At 46.8% G+C, this 17,388-nt stretch overlaps 1 protein-coding gene across 3 annotated transcripts in view; it reads right to left on the bottom strand.

Annotated features, from left to right (window-relative positions):
- The window catches only part of SERTAD2 (SERTA domain containing 2), an 84,669-nt gene that overhangs the window by 9,623 nt on the left and 57,658 nt on the right, over positions 1 to 17,388 (bottom strand). Inside the window, exon 1 of one of the 3 annotated variants that reach the window (XM_074817285.1) lies at positions 13,271 to 13,574. The exons of the other annotated variants lie outside the window; for them this stretch is intronic. The gene's annotated coding sequence lies outside the window, so the exon portion shown is untranslated. Of the gene's footprint in view, positions 1 to 13,270; positions 13,575 to 17,388 lie in introns of those variants that run through there. 3 annotated transcript variants of the gene reach the window in all.

Raw genomic sequence — 17,388 nt, 5'->3', positions numbered from 1 at the left:
TTATAGTTTCTGACCACCAGAGCTTAAGACAACGTTGCCTGTTTGTTCTTTACAGTTCAAACCATCTCTTCCCTCCTTCAACCAACACTTTCATGCCTACATTAAAGAGATCAACATTGTACGTCTTAAGATACTGAACAACATTAGAAAAAAAGCAAGCTGTACAGTGCCAACATTTGATCTGGTTCAGTTCTGCTCATCTCAAAAACTTTGCTCCTCGCCTTTCCAACCAAAGGTCCTGCTGGGAGAATGAAAACACCAAATTCACAGATCAGGTTGGCCAAAGATCAGTATAAAATGAGATATACCTCCACTCTCCGAAGTGTCAGAAGACAGAGTCAGCCTACCAAGTCATATGGCCATAACAGGGACAGACAGACAACAGCTACCCACCAAGACGCAAGACTGGACAGGCAGTGGCAAAGGGTCACATCCATGGAGGGTCTTTTGTGCATCTATTTTGGCTGGGCAAAAATCCCAGCCAGATGTATTTCTGCTGCATTTCCATCCATCTGCCAGCAAATGTCACTTTGGGGCCAAGTGTTAAAGAGATGAGATGGGATGTCGCTTTGTTGTTGTTGTTTTAATAAAGAATGTTGCAGGGTTTTGGTATGCAAGTTAGTTTTCAATGTTACTTAGGTATGTGGAACCAGAAAGCTGAAGAAAAGCAATGGAAAAACTGCATTTATCTCAGGACTGGGGCAGGGGGAGTTACTTGGAGATCTTCCCCAATGTTATCCACCAGTTGGCTCCAGGTCTGGAAGACCCAGACCCAAAAGCTGAACCATTGTTACCAAGAAAGATTCAACTTGCTTTTTTGCCCATTTAGGGTGATTGCACGCGCCTCAGAGCCAGAGAAACCCTAGCATTGTTTGGGAATTGGCTTTTCTTAATTGAAAAACAAAAGTAATATATATTTTTTTCATTTGCATGTTGTTTAGCTTCCTTTTATTGGCTCTGCATGCAGACAGAGCTGGAAAAAATGCAGTTGGGGCTCAGCAGAAGAGATAATCAGCCTGGAACGGGTGGTTCTCTGGAGTCAACCATCATCGATTAAACACAGAAAAGCTTGTGCAATGCCTGACTATGTCTCTGAGCCCACTTAGTGACAAATCCTTCGCTCTCCAGAGGACAGAGGTACGCACACATTGTGAAGGAAGTATTGTATTTATCAGTTGTACTTAGGACGTTACCTTGTCACTGCTGGACTATTTCTGAAGTCTTTAATAATTGGGAGTTTGGCACAGGGAAGCACTAAATATGTAAAAACGGAGGAGAAAAGTGATTTGATTATCTCACCAATAATAAAAATACCCTTTAATGTTAATTCTCAAAGGCTTTTATCAGTTTAGTTTAAAATGTCTCTCAAGACTGAGGGCTTTTCTTGGAAATCAATTCCACAACCCACTAGTCCCTGCCTGCTCATCAAGGCAGATAGAAAGGAAAAAAAGAAAGAGGAACCAAACACCAAGAGGGACAGCGGAAAAGGATTTTTAAGAAGTCACGTTTCCACTCCTATCAGTCGATCTAGAGGATGAAGAGCTTAATACGGCAAGGTTCACTTTTAGAATGAGCGCCACGTTGCTCAAAAAGGTAGAAGCATCAAACCCCAGAGTTCACAGGCAGCCATTCATCCCCACACAGCTGAATGCCGAAAGACAGACACGAACAGCAGGAGCTCATGCAAAAAATGGAGTTTAAAGTAGGACCGGTTACTTTCTGAAATCCTGAGTAATTAAAACCACAGGAGAAAGGAAAAAAAAAAGGCAACTTGAGGGAATTAAAATAAAACACTACTTCACACACACATGCGCTCAGAAAAAAAAACACACAAAAGCCCCCCATAAAAGCCCCCAAACCACAAAGAGAGTACTGAATTTGCACATTTCATTCCCAAAACAAAGTTTCCCAAACCTCAGGTGTAAATGAACCTCACCAGGGTTTCTTGGAGATTCTGTCCAGTAAATTACGCAAGCACTTTCTGTGTCACTTCTGGCACATGAAATATTATTTTCCTCTCCTCCATCCCTCAGTCCTCATCCTTGAGGGTTGCACTGGCTGTATCCTGGCCCAACGGTAGTCAATGAGTGTTTTGTTACTGACTTCAGCAGGATCAGGATTTGGCATAGATAGCTGCAGGACCAAAATAAAAAGGCCTTTTGTGCCAACTGGGTTCAACTGGCAAGATGAGGACTAGATCCTCTGAGCTAGCCGAGGCAGGCTGGGCTGCTGTGAGGCATTTCAGTGTCACCAGATCCAGCCTGAGGGACCACCTGAACTTGTGACCAGTCCCCACTACTTCAAAACATCTGTCCCCTAGAGCTAAGGAGGCAAACATGTAAATCTCTCTCTCCCCATCCCTGTTTCCACATCCCTAAGGCCATGGCAGAGAGACCAAGAGTGGCCAATCTCAGAAATCTCTCTCAGGGCAGGACCACGGGCTCACCCACCACAGAACGATGCTCCTTGGCCTGCAGGATGCTGGCAAAGCAGAGCAAACCTGCCCCAGCAGCTGGGAGCCAGCCTGCCCTCCAAGAGCGCAGGCATCCTCCTCCCATTCAGAGCTGGAAAGGAGGAGAAACAGCGGAGGGGAATGCCAGTATAAATCTGGCACCCTCTCCCAGCGTCGCTAAAAACAAGGAAGAAAGCTGAACAGCCCAGGTGTCGAGGTTTAGCTCCAGGACCGAAGTGAATAAGCAACGTGGACTTTCAGAGGCAACAGCCACAGTGTGATCAAAATCACCCCTCCTTTAAGATTTCATCTGTTGACACCGGGGTCTTTAAATCCTGGCACGGCAGCATCCCTGGGAGCTAGTACAGCGTGTACCACACAGTAACGCACGGCTACGTTCAATATGCTGCAGCTGGCTCGCAATTTGTACACTGACGGGTGGTGTGGGTTTTTCTTTTTTTTTTTTGCAAGGCTGCTTCTCGGGATCTGATGCAGACTTTACTTGTTCAAGTGTAATGCGTCCATGTTGCCTGGCTAGAGAGGACTCCTGACAACTGCTGCCTGGGAGGAATTGGGTCTGTCACACATGAGTTAGAGAACAAAACCCCCAACCCTAGACAAGAGGTACAGGGAACAGAGCTGTGCTGGAGTTTGTCCTCTCCAAACCGAGTGCTCAGACATTCTCCATTTATAAGGTTTGTTTACCCTGATACTTGCATTTTACATTAATTCTGTCTGCCTTTTTTTTTTTTTTTTTTTTAAAACGGAGTGAGGTTTAATAAGCACTTACAAAACTCTGCTTTAGAGCTATATCAAAAAATTGGCCTCCTGGGTAGCTCTGTGCTTCCAGAGAGCACAGGGAATTGTTTTTATGTTTGCAAGCCTTCGCTGCAAGGCTGTCGGTGCCAGCAGTAACTGTAAGTGGCAGGCATTTCTCACGTATATTTTATAGGGACCTAACTCTTCCCATCTCCTGTGGTGGTCGGGTGAACCTCAGCTCTTCCAGAAGAAGCAGAGAGGCAAGCAAAGCTGCTCAGCACCCCAGTCCTGCATTTAGCAAGAAAGGCAGCTTCCCTCTCCCTACAGAACTGCAGCCTTAGCCCCCTGCTTTAGGCACCCATGCATGAAGACTGGGGGAGAGCAGTTAGCAAGCCAAGAGTGACAGGGGTCTTTTCTAATCTCAAGTTAAAGTTGAAATAAGAAGGGAAACCGTAGTGGGTGACTTTCAGAGGCTAATCTAAGGAGGAATTAGTTAGGGACTGTGCAAGGAAACCTCCCTGCAAACAGGAGACAAGACATCAGAGGAAGCTCAGACTCTCATTTGAGGAGCATCTGAAGTCATGCAGCTCTCATGGGGGTTGACTTTGGTACTCGGAGCCTGGAGTCCCCAGGTCCCTGAAGGAATGTCCATGTTAATCAGAAAGTAAGGTGAAGCCTTCCCTAGCAAATAAGCAATGCAATTATAAAGCCAGTCAATAGTGTAACGCCAGCCAACGTGTTCCAGCGATATTTTGAAACTGTAATCTGATCCTACTGTTTCCATCCTCGTGCCTTGCCTGCTCTCCCTTGTTGCATACTGTACTATTTGAGGCCCAGAGGGCAAAGCAAGCTCTTGCTGTTTGTTAATGATCAGAAACTGCGTTTCGAGCGAGAGCTCTACGTGCGCCGCCCACGCGACTTTCTTGGTAGTTTCTTAAACTTGCAGCCCATCGAAGCCCTGCTAGAAGGCTCTCTGAAAAACAAAAGCAAGCAAAACAACCAAAAAAACGACTACAAACTCCACTTCTGCCTTCATTTTCCAGCTCCTTTTTACCACGCTAAAAAAAGGCAAAGCCGCAGTCTAAGGCAATCTCCAACTCTGTAGTGTGTTAAGTCTTGCAGGAAACATATGCTTCTATTAAATTGGAAACAGTTTCTAATGCTGTCAGTTTGCTAAATGTAACATGTTCCCTTGGAAGAAGTGGAGCAGTTTTAATGTTTTTGACTAACTGCACACACCAAACAGAGTATGTCTGATAAAGCTGGAATGGACTCCAATAAATATAGCTTAGAATAAATTACTGCCTCATTAAGTAATTGTTTGGAAAAAGGAGAGCCGGTTTTCTAGATTATAGTCATGTTATTAAGGGTGTTTATAATATACCGAATTCTATCAGGGTAGCAGAACGTAATGCAAGTTTAAATCAGATGAGCACTTGTTAGCTCGTTAAACCATTAAAGACTACCCTGGCAGAATTAGAAGGTGAACAAGACTGCACAGGTTCTGTGCGTGGAAAGCTAGCTAGGCATATTTCAAACCAGCTGCGAGGCTGAAGTCAAGAGCAAAAGCTCTGAGCAACTCCGACAACTTCTTTTCAGTACGAAGCAGGAGCAGGGATACAGCTTTGTTACAATAGCAGGGCTAGAAAACATTTATTCAAAGTAGGTTTTATTCATGTACAGGAAGGCAGTTGTCTTTACTGGAAAAAAAAACAGGTTTGGATTGCCCAGCAGAAGTAATTTCTATCTTAAAGGTCTCACACAGCCAAAATGTCAATTCTCACATGTTCTGCTTCTGACAGGACTTCCCATCAGCATCCTTACAACAGTGCCCAGCAGATGCAAACAAGACCCCAGCCTGCCCTTTTGTGGTCTTGTCCTTAACTGGCAGTTTTATGAAACAAGCTTTCGACGACTGCTAACACCTTGCTCAGCCCTTCGCAGGCTTGGTGAAGATGTGGCCCCGCTGACCACCAAGCCCAGCTGCACCTGCTTTGAGCCAGATGGAGGATTCCCCCCTTCCCACTATCGGGAGCTGTTTTGTTAGGGTTAGTCACTGGGGGGAGAGAGGTTTTCAGCCAAGCTGCCCTCGCCTTGGGTCGTACCTCTGTGCCGAATCCTCTATACATCCTTCCCCAAGACGGCTGCACGCACTCCACTCACCACAGCACCCGTGCCGCCGCACAGGAGCCTCCTCGCTGGGGATCAGCTTGGCTGAGACTCTGTGCTTCAAAGAGTCACCCAAAAGAGCCAGGCCAGGGTTACTCTGAAATTCGGATCTCCACGTGGCAGCGTTAAGGAAGCAGCCAGGCCTGCCAAGCATGAATCAAATTATACTATGCTGTGTACACACGGGCTGAGCAACTCTGCTGCCAATATCAAAAGCTCAAGGACTAGGAGCTGCGTTACACACCTGGGCATCAGTAGTAGGAAATCAGAGCTGCAGTAAATAAAACCAGGCACAGCACTAGGCCAGATCCTCTGACTTTACTACGTGATTAGCTGATTATTCAGCAGACTCTGCTTGTTGTCACCCAAAAAATATGTGAGGGCTTCTACGCACAAGCCTCGCCACGATCAGCCAAGAAGCTCCCCCTGCTTCACATTACAGTTGTTTGTTGTTTTTTTTTTTCCACAAGTCCAGCACTCTGGGCTTCCTTGCATGGGAGCAGGAGATGCCAGTCCTGCAAGCAGGACCAGAGCAGGATGAAACCTCCCCGCCAGTGGGCAAGGAGCCACACCAGAGCCGGTGCGCGCAGCTCCATGCTGGGAGAACCAGAGCCATAATCTCTTCAAGCAGTGGAGCAGCAGCAATTAAGACGGCTGTGTACCGCTTCAGGGCCCAATTCAGCCCAGGGCTGACTGCCTTCCATTTCTTCCCACTGCAGAGCCGGCAGGCATCGGCACAGCGAAAGCACTGGCTAAAAAGAGGCTTCTTACTTGTAAATTAAATTCAAAACAATCTGAAAGAGCGAGCACGGCCACCAGAAAGTGACACAGGCTAACAAACACACACTCCCTTTTCACTGCTAAAATTACACGCCTGTAATGACAAGATGCTACTGGTCAGACTCTAAGGGGGAATGATGAAATAGCAAGACCGGCTATACATCCCTCCTCCCCTGCAACGTCGCTCTGAACAATAGATTACAGCAACATTGTGTTATATTGTACAAGACGTCTCTATTGGCACACACATATCACGGTCTAGCTGATATTTTTAGCATACGTAGGGACTGAGTATTGCAGACCCATCTTCACTGGATGTGTATAATTCCTACAAAGGTTAATGAGAATTGTGCGTGCATCCAAGAGAGACAAGACCCCTTTGTGTATAATAAGAGAGAGTTTTTCTCGCGTATGTATAATTATTTGAATTGAATCCCCGCTTCCAAGCATATCGTAGCATCTTTTCCCTAAAGATACCTCGTTTATCCCCCTTGTCGTAGACCCTTAATAAACACACAGGGGGGAAAAATACCCACGCTACTGGGGAAAGAACTGAATGGTTTGCCAAGAAGTAGGTTATTGCTCTGAAAACAGTGTTGAATAAATTATCACAGTCAAACTGAAAAGCAACGAATGGCAGGGGGGAAGAAGAGGAAAGGGGAAAAAACCCTCTAAAGAAATGTATACTGCAAAAGGCAACATACATCCCAGCAATGACAAGTCATTTTAGTTTCTGGCCTGCAGATTTTATTTGCTAACCAATTTCTCACTACTGAGAGTTAAAAGAGGAGATAAGAAAGGTGTTTCCCTGGCATTTTTTAAAGCAGCTACAGGGCATATGAGCCGTTTTCAACATTTTTGCTTAAATTAAATTAACACAGCCCTGCAAACAAGTATATTCTGTGAAAAAGCACCCACTCACCCCCAAGTTTCTCTTCAAGAGGTGGAAAAGCTGTTGGACATTTCTCCACCACCAGTGAAAACAAACAAACAAAAAAAGGTAGTTAAAGTTTGACATGAAAGTTTGCTAAGATGGTGTTAAGTGATGTTAGACAAGATGATAACTGTTGGCCTTTCAGTCCAGTGTACTAAAGCTCTTGCGTTTGTTGAAATACAGCATGTGTTTTCACGACCTAGGAAGGAGCCTTTTGAAAACTGATAAAGGGAACTTTGGCCAGCCTTGAACTATTCTCAACTGCAACAGCTATGAGTTAGAGACGAAAGAGATCCCCTTTTTCGAGGCACCTGCTTGATTTCACAATAAAAACTACTACACCAAAGCGATACCCTTTTAAAACAGCCACCATGGGATCCACGTAACTTTTATGTGTAGTAATTTAAACATTCTCAAATAAATCATTTAAATGTATATGGGGACACCCTTTTAATAGCATATTTTAATAACATGTATTAAATCTGTGTTTCAAAGCAAGCTTAGTACAGGTCAATTAACAGGGAACAAACAAACTTAACCACAAACTAAGTCTTTGGAAATTGGGAGTGGAACATACAGAAGGAGGAGAGATCAGGAAACTGAAACTAAATGTCCTAAACTTTATTTCATACTCAGTCAGGCACAACCCATTCACCTCACCCAAGATTGTATTACACTGATTTTTTCCCCCACAATTTAAAAAAAACCCCATCAGAGCACATATGTATCACGCATGTTCCTCTGCCAGCAAGGGGAAGCACAGCAGCAACAAGAAGCTTCACACTGTATATTACACACACAGAAAACATTCGCTCTCCTATTCATTCGCAAGTTATTTGTGGAATACTTTAGTTAGGAGAAGAAGGGGGAAGGGCTGTTTAGAAGAGCCAATTTTGCCAAACAGATGGAGTAGGAGTGTAAGGGAGACCGTGAGCTAGATCACAGGAGGGTAACCTAAGCAGGTTATTGTACCCCTGGGACAGCCAGCACGGACAAACCCTGGTCAAAATCCCTCTGACCGCAGCACAGACATAAAGTGTAAGTCACTCCTCCTACACAGGGACAGGCGAAGGCACAAGAACCGACCAGCAACAAATCATGCTATGCCAAAAATACGTAAATAGAGTGGCTTCTTTCTCACATGCACACACACAACGCACACACAGAGCAGTAAGAAAGCAAAATGCTACCACTGTTTAAAAAAAACACTGTGGTTTGTGCATGAACGCCAGTCTCCTATCTTGATGAAATGTGTATTTTAAAAATATGCAAATGATATACATGCACGTGTATGTGTATCTATAAACGCTTCTTCCAGGGGTGAAAGAGTGCCTGTAAAAACACATGAAAAGTAAAGAGTTTGTGGAGGCACCGGAAGATGATGATGTATTTCTGAATTAGGTTTTAAAACTTCATTTTGCAGCTACCTGAAGTTAAGACAAAGCTGCCTTTAGGCATCTCAAACTAGTCAGACCTGCTGTAGCAGTTGCACAGTCTGCTTCAAATATGCCCTCCACGCTCCTTTCAACCTCCACCCCAACGTATATCCGCATAGTTTACCTCCAATCATGGGTGGTTCTTTCTATAGCGCAGTTCACTCAACCTTACTGCCTGCCTGGCATCACAAGAGATTTTTAAAGACTACAGGCTACTATAAGAAACTGTAAGAAAACAGCTGATAATTGTCACATTTCCATTAAAGGTGAGTGTGGCTCCAACAGCACAAGGGTTTCCCAGGGGTATGAAAAATCTGGGATCAAGAAAACAGTTTTATTTGTTGCACATCATCCAAGCAAGTTTTAGGGCGAGTTTAGATCTTTTCACCAACTCAGCGTTCCTTTGAAAACGGAACTTCTTTCTCCTGCTACTTCCACGTACTGCCTAGTTTTAAAAATAACATTAAAAGAAAACAACACACATTTTCACTTTTCTCTGTGTGTTCTACTATATTAAGAAAACAATTTTTATTCTAACTTCACTGGAAGCAGAAGCTGTCAGATGAAATTCAATACATCTTACTTGTGTGAAAGCAAGGTAAACAGGCTTTGGCTCCTAATAATTACACAGACTGAGACTCATGTCATTCAATGCCACTTAAAGCTCAATTCCAGAGCGATATTAATGAGAAATTCCTCTTTAAGTCCACTGCTCCTCAAACTACTGATCATGTTATATAGGTTGGGAACTTCGGACGTTATATGGCAACACCTACGGTTTTATGTACCAAGCAAAGCAGAGTACTGAACCCGGCCCCTTATTTGGAAGGGTAATGGTTTGAACTAGCCTAACACAGGACTCGGAGCATGGTTTTAATATCACTGCGGCAGCCTGAACCCACAGTCACTCTGATGTGGTGGTGGCTGCTGTCTCACTTGAGCTAGCTGGGCCTCCACCCTCAAAGGAGGGACATGTGAAAACCAAAAATTCGCTGTCTGGTCACCTGACAGCTTCTTCGGTCCTTTCAAGCCATCTTGCTCCTCCTCACGACTTAAAGCCATTTCTGAAGACCAATAAGGCTATACCGACAGTTGCCCAACGCCTCAGGAGACCGCCCCAGCTCTCCCTTGGAAATGCCCCTCAAACCAGCTCTTCCCCAGCCAGGAATTCCCCTTTGTGCGGGAGGAATCTCCCAGCTGCAGGTCTACAGCGCATCTTCACAGCTCCTCCCGGCCACTCTGCAATGACACGAGCATCTGACACAGTCATCGGGAGCCGTCAGTGAAGCAAATGTCACTGTGTAGTTTCTATTCTGCACGATGACACACTGTTGGATACCCGTACAGCCGTGCGTCGGAGGGTAGGGACCCTGCTGTGATCGGTGCTGTACAGCCGCAGGACGTACAGGCCTATTTCTTCGACAAAACCTCTGCTGTCTCCCAGCCACACGTTTGCTTTGGACTCTGTTTTGCTCGACTTCAGTGCACCCAATGGCAAAGTTAGCACTGGATTTACAGGGCTTTCTTTCCCCACTTGTGTTGAACAGTCAGCATTGTTATCTTATTTTCTGTTATAGTGTTTGCACTGGTAATGCTGAACAAACCTGAAGCCTCCACTAACAGCAAACACAAAAATTGACTTTGTTTATAAAAGAATTAAAGAACGAACACATGTTGAGGGTCTCTCTCCATTTACAGAAAAAGGCACTTCTTTGTGACAGCACGGTTTCTCCGACTGATGGAAGTTTAGAAATAAAACAAGGGCAGAAAATATGCAGTTATATACCCCTGAAGAAAACGAGCGCTGTTCTCAGATCGGCAAATTCCATTTTCTACAAACTATTAATTAGCAAAAGATTCATCTACACTAAAGATCTGTGCTTACTGCCAACATGCTTACATTTAAGCTGAACCTTGCTCTCTCCTTTGGAACACTCCTGATCTTTGGACTTGGTAACTGAAAGCTGCTGCCTTTTCTGGCACTGATTGGTGTGCGTGTGCACGTTAAGGAACCATTGCAACTGGAGCTGTCTCCTCATGAGCCGGTTACACATATAAAGCTGAGTTAAAAGAAGGTGTCTCTTGCTACCCAGCCCTTATAAAAAGTAGATCACCAGAAGACTACTTACACTTTCAAAGTACTGTATTCTCCTTGCTTGACAGACTACACTTTAAGACGCTACATAAAAACACAAATAGTCACAAGTATTTTGGATCACCTGTCTAGTGTTAGCACTGCTGGAGATGAACTGTGCTAGGAGTGGTTTACATCAGTGTAAAAAAAAGTCAGAGTTCCTAAAAAAGAAATTCTTCACTATGAATTATTTATTGGAAAAATAAAAGCAGCTTGTGCAATTGATGGCAAAATCCTTCAAACTAGATATTGCATAAGATCTGCTGTACTTCATGGAAGCTAAAAAAAAAAATAGAATATGAAATCTGAGGTTTTCCTTGATATTAGGACATTATCTCAAACTCCTTGATGCCTCTCAGGCAGAGAATTCAAGTGCTTGGATTATTTATATTATTATTTTCACCAAAACACTGAGAAACTGTCATTATTTCATCTTTCACATTAAAAAGAGCAGGTGTATAAAGGAACACAATTACCACTCTTAATAAATCAGCACCTACAGACGTATTTAATGCTCTTTAAGACTGCTTCATCTACAGACAAAACCTGAAGTACCTTCGGCTAGCAAGTTTCTTTTTGTTTGTTTTTAATCAGCTTCAGAGAAAAAGAAATCAGCTTGACACAAAAATCAAAGTGGTGTTTTAATATGCACAAAGTCTAGCTTCGTTTGTTAGCAGTCCAATCCAGTTCCTGCAGAAAAGGAGTAGGTGGTTTTTGCTACCAACTTAAACGGATGTAGAATCAGTCACGAAAGAAGGAAGATCTACAGCTGTTACGTTAGATGCTGCAATACTTGCCTGGACAATGGAAGTATTCCCTAGGACACGCTCTCAGATACCTGTCTGGCAGCACAAACTACTAATCCTCCTCCTATCTCTACCACCACCACTAGCTCATTATGTTAAATCAGATTCCAAAGATACCATCTTACTATGTAAAAATGTATGCATTTTAAGTTCAAGCAGAAAGGGCTACTTTCAATTTACCCTGCTTAATCCACCGCTTAATGTCTACAGCAACGTAAGTACAAGCAGCAGCAACTTTTAAGAAAACACAATTTATTTCTACAGTCCGTTTTACCACGTGAAAGCTTCCCGTGCACTTAGATGGAAACTGAGGGGCCTCTGTCAATTTTGTACCCTGTGAGAAGACTGTAAGAAAGACAGACACCTTCATTTGTGCAGGTGAATCCCCGCCAAAAAAATCAGAATAAAAAGGTAGGAAGTGTCATTTCAACTCACACAAACAGAAACTGTTTACTCCATTTGAGAGACAAGCATAAAGCTGATGTTAGGGGGCGGCCAAGCCCTCTACCACCATTGTTTGAGCAATAGCATATTCTGCGGTGGCCAAATCCAGCACCCACTGAGGGCAGCGAGAGCCACCCTGCTGACTTCACCGGGCACCAGCTGAAAAAGCTCGGGCTTTCCTGATCTGAGAGCTTTGGGCTTGTCTGAACACAGACTGCCACACGCAACAGCTCTGGCGTGCTGCGCTGAAGTTTGGGTAAAGGGGCTGACAGCCCCCCCAGATGGAGATGAAATGGGCAGATTCGCTTTATTTTACACCGGCAGCTGACCCAGAGCTGTAAATCAGCCAGTCAGGGTCCCCAGGGGACAGCGCACAAACCCTTCCGTAGATTTGCAACAGAAGTGGCCCTGGGTTTTCCAGCTGTGCTTCACAAAACGCAAGAAATGACAGCAGGTAACTGCACTCCTCTTTTCACGCTTCAGGAGCACTTATCTTTCCAGATCCTGACACACCGACTTGAGTAAAGCAGCAAACGTTCTAAATGAAAGCGGCATGGCAAAAAAAAGAATTTTTTTCAAGCGTTCCCCCCCCACCCTGAAGGAAATCCCAATAAACATCTTTCTCGCCATCGCTTCGAAAAGATAACCTACCCTGCTCACAGAAGCCCCCCCCCCAAACGCCTGTTCCTCGGTGCTGGCGGTGCTCCCACGAAGCCCCAAGCGCACTATTGCTCAGGGAAAAGCCACGCTAATCCCCCGCCCTGCTGCCGCCCTAACACCCACCCCTGGAAAGGTCCAGCCAGCGGGGCCAGGCGGGTCCTGCCCAGCCATATGGCAGCTTTGCTCCAGCGGAGTCCAAGTCTCCCCCAGGCCCTTTCAGCTCTCCCGGCACTACGACACGCACTTTTAGGGGTACCCTCAAGTCCCCGCTCTTGCTGGGAAAAGGGAGCAAGGCTGTAGCTTCCCGGCTCAAGGGGCTCCCCGGCGCACACGTTAACTTACCGGGGTAACGCCGGTTTCTTCGAGTCGGATGGAGCACGGTTCTTGAGAACACAACTGCCCGCACTATAAAAAGTCTATTCGGACTACACGCACGCACCTGCTTCGGCCCGGGATCCCCGTGCATGGGGGGGTGGGGGGGTTTATTTTAAGGGTAATCTCCCTCCTCTGCTCATCTCAAGACGATCCGCCCCGGAGGAGAGGGGGAGGACACCCGCCCCGAGCTCCCTCTGCCCGGGCACAAATTTCAAGGTAGAGATAAAACAAGCCGCGATGACTCGTAAAGCCGGGGGTGGGGTGTCGCGGCCCCCCCCGCTCCCCCCGAGCCGCACGCCGCTGCCCCCCAGCCCCACTCACCACATGCAGCTCCACCTGAGAACTAACGCATGGAGCGGGAGGGGGGGGGAGGTCGCAAACTCTCGCCCTAGAGCAGCTCCATATGTCGCTCCCTCGCCGCGCCGCTCCGGGGAGGGGCTGGTGGGATGCGGAGGAGGAGGAGGAAGAGGAGGAGGAGGCAGGCGCAGGCGGCGTGAGGATTTAAGCCTTCGCTCTGCCCCAGCGGCTGCGATCACGCAGCATTATACAATAGAGGAGGAGGAGGAGGAGAGGGAGGAGGCACCAGCCCCGGCTCCCAGCACTTGCCGCCAGCACTGACGACAGGGGCGGCTCCGGCGAGCTCCTCGCCCTTCGGCCCGCGTCAAAGCTCCGCCTCGGCCCCGGCCTTCCTCTCCCCCCCCTTCCCCGTGGCTGCTCCTCCTCCTCCTCCCCCCCCCCCCCCCCCCGCCAGCTCCGCGGCCGCCGGCGCGGCTGCCCACGCGTGCCTCTGCCCCGGGCGGGCGGCGCGACCCCCGCAGCGCGGCCGCCGCCGCCACCGGGGCTTCCCCGGGGAGCTCCGGGCCTCGGGCCGGGACAAAGGCGGGTGCCAACGCGCCCAGACCGCAAATATGCCAAGTATCCCTGCTATCCGGCGGCGAGGAGCCGGCCGGGGGACGGGGCTCGGCTGCCCCGGTCAGCCCCGCTCCCCCCCTCCCATCGGGGCTGTCCGCCCAGGCCGCCCCGGCCAGCCCCCCGTCCCCGGAGCTCACCTGGGAGCCGAGGGAGGCGGCAGCCCCCCTCCCTGGGATCCTCGCTGCTAATTTGGGCTGTGCAGATCCCACCGAAGCACAAAAATGAGGCCAAACGGAGACGTTCGAGAGCACGAAGACTTGGGGGAAGCGGGGGGGATGAGGGGCGGGGGGGGGGAGAGCTCGGCACCAGGCGCTATCTGGAAAGACGACGATTATTTTAAGTTACCTCAATGACTGTGTTTCGAAAGGAACTGTAATCCCAGCCGGCGCTGTAAAAGGCGATTCAAACACCTTCCAGTTTTGGCTGCAGCCCCAGCGGCATCTCGGATCATTCTGGCCTTTCATGTTCCACTCAACCGGTTGTACTTTGGGACAATAAAGCTTTAAGACCTAACATAAAGGCGATTATTAGTCATTAATATCACGACTCGTTTACGTATTACGCTCAAAATGGTCTGTAATGATTTGTGATCAATCAAGCTGATGGTCTTGTTAGAAATTAAGTTCCATTTTCAGCTAGAAAACCCAAAACTAAAAGAAGGATACTTTAAGAGGGAAGATCTCTTTAACCTGGAAATTGTATCTGTCAAAAATCCACAAAGGAAAAAAACCACACAATTAAAATAGTGAATCTGCCAAAACAGAAGGAAATTAAGTGATGATTTTATGGATTCTTGAAATTATAATTGAAAAGACCCCATCTAATTGAGGTTTAAACACCAAGACTGGTATTTCAGATAATACTCTGCTGAAGTCACTAAAATGGGAGGAAAGGGCATCAGATCTAAAAACTGCCGTTTGACTTCGCCAGTTCTGGAGGCCTCAGCACACCTCTCCCACCCCTGCTATCAGCCATTCCTTTGAGGAGATCCAAGCTCTCTCATCCTCTGTCTGCAGTACAAAGGTAGCCCTGAATCAGATCTGCAAAGCAGTTCGTGAACCATTTACTGAATTTTGACAAGTGACTTGCGAATTGCTCAGGAGCTGGCAAAAATGAAAACCAGAATTTCCCCTGGCTGGATACTTTCCAGCAGTAAGGCGCTGAAATTTGGGGAATCCTTCTACTTGGGGAAACAAGTCTCTTCTTGAAATTGCAAGAGTTGGAACAAAAAATAATAATCAGTAAATAAAAGAAAAAGATTGGTTTTCTTAAGGGCCTGAGTGGTATCTCTTCAGTGGGCTTCAGCCTACTCAAAAGCCAGCCAGAATATTTTTTAATACTTGTACATTTTCGATGTTTTGGGTTTTTTTACATGCCAGATCCACTGAATTTCAGGGCCACATTCTGCCCTCCTTTACACCAGATTTGTAACACAGCAGGATCTGGCCTTGCGTAATTGTGCTGTGGATGCACGCAGCCGAGCAGTGCCTGCCTTCTGGAGCTCAAAGTCCGCAGCAGGTTTACAGACCCTGCGCCTGGGTGTGTGCACGCTATCACCGGCACCATAGGCATAACCACAAACATTTGCTAAATAAGCAGCTGGGCTCCGGTCTGATATCCACAGCCCTGATCTTGCCATGTTATACTCAGCAGTAAAAGGCTTGAGCCTGTGTCATTCAAGTTTTAAATGCCTCTGACTTTGTTAGGTTGCTCCAATTTTACACTAGCATAAGAAGAAACTCACCACTCCTTCTGTTTCCTACTGTAACTCCCCTGGGCCTTTCTTGGCAGGAGTTTAGAGTCACACTGTAACTCAGATTGTTCCTCCGAACACAACTAGTACAACCTGCATCCACACTCAGAAGCACTCTCAACCGAGCAGAGGTCACGATACGAATCGATATGAGTAGAGCTCCTTCCTATGCTTCGTGCACAGCAGAGGCTCCATCGTGGCGGGATGAGGTTAGACTACACAAGGCGAATAATCCTACCACCGACTGCTCCTCACATTGCCTCGCGCCCGATTTAACGAGACCTTTCTGGCCAAGAAACTCCGCTCTGCAGCTCCAGAGCAATCTGACCAGAAGGTGTCTGCAAGGCCCAAATGCAGTTTGCCTGAACATGTTAGTAAGCGTGGAGAAACAGCCTGCAACTGAGCCACGAAACGCTGTACAAGGAAGTGTGTCTCGGCCAGAGGCTTCCAGAGCCTGCAGGAGCAGGGGGAAAAGTCTGCGTGTCTGCGAGGAGGAGCCACCCAAAACGCGTCCCATTTTGGATCGGTGCACACAAGAGCTTCCCGAGGAGCAGCAGCAGAGGTCTAATTGTGCAGTCGTAGCTTTGACACAGGCCCTTGAACTGCTCACACATGAAGACAACACGCTAAAAGAGAAGGAACTGAACGACATTTTTCTACAGTGGTACTGACCTGACGTGGGCCCCAGGCATAAGTGTAAGCACAGCCCTGACTTTGAGCAAGGGTGGTCAAAGCTTGCCTGACTGAGGCCAGGTCTCCTGTCGATCATTCAAAAATCCTCCTCTGTGTTAGAGATAAATAAATGAACAAAGAGAAATGAAAGACTGGGAAGACTGGGAAGGGGGAAACAGACAGCAGACTTCACAGCGCAATTTATGAGAAATACTACAGACTGCCAGGTAATCTCTGCCTATCAACAAGTGCTAATTAGGAAAGAGCAGCAATGTTTGGTGTGCTGGAATGTCAGCATCCCTCACGTTTTTCAAAAAAAGAGGCAGTGAACTGCTTCCTATGTTTCTAATTGCATCCTTGGCCTTTTTCTTTCTAATTGCAGTACACGTTAATACTGTGAGATTTCATCAGCTAACTGTACAACATGTTTTCATTTTCTCCCTGGATGTTTTTGCTTCAGTGTGTGCAGGAGCTGGCGGGCAAATACCCAACACTGCCCCCAAAGCAGACAACATTTTGCAAATAAAGACCCAGTCAGCACCGGTAACTTGGGAAAGGCTAAACAAAGGCCCTGCCTGTGGCCAAGGATGCTCATTCCACTAGAGCAGCGCTCCCCACCGAGCAACGTGGGTCTCATGGGTAAGAAGCAAGCACGCTACAAGCACAGGTGTGATTAAACACCACTAAGACCTCATACTGTCTCTGTTCAAGCCAGCTCAGGCAGGGGTCAGTACTGACCTGCTGGAGCTGGGCTCTTCTCATGCAAGGCTCAGCCAAAACCAGAAGCAAGCCCCTCAAAAACAAAAAAATTGGGGTGCTGCATTACTGCAGTCTGCACCTGTACATTAGCAGGGAGGGAGCTGCACCTGTGAGCTGGGCTGCTTTTCTTTTTTTTTTTTTTTTCCTGGTGCAACTCTTCCACTGTAGCAAGGCTGCCCCACATTGTCCAGAAGAATTGGTTAAAACCAAAGGAAGGAACGCTCCCCCCCTTCTCACTCCGATTTTAGCTCTTTTTCCCCTTCATTTTCTGCTTTAGTTCGTGTTTTTCTCCTTTAATGTTTTCGTGGCAGTAGGAGAAACACCGTTCCCTAGAATGCATAAT

The sequence above is a fragment of the Strix aluco genome, chromosome 3 (genome assembly GCF_031877795.1).
Source record: "Strix aluco isolate bStrAlu1 chromosome 3, bStrAlu1.hap1, whole genome shotgun sequence".
NCBI classification, from domain to species: domain Eukaryota; kingdom Metazoa; phylum Chordata; class Aves; order Strigiformes; family Strigidae; genus Strix; species Strix aluco.
The sequence above is the reverse complement of the archived record's forward strand: the minus strand, read 5'-3'. Positions and strand labels throughout refer to the sequence as shown.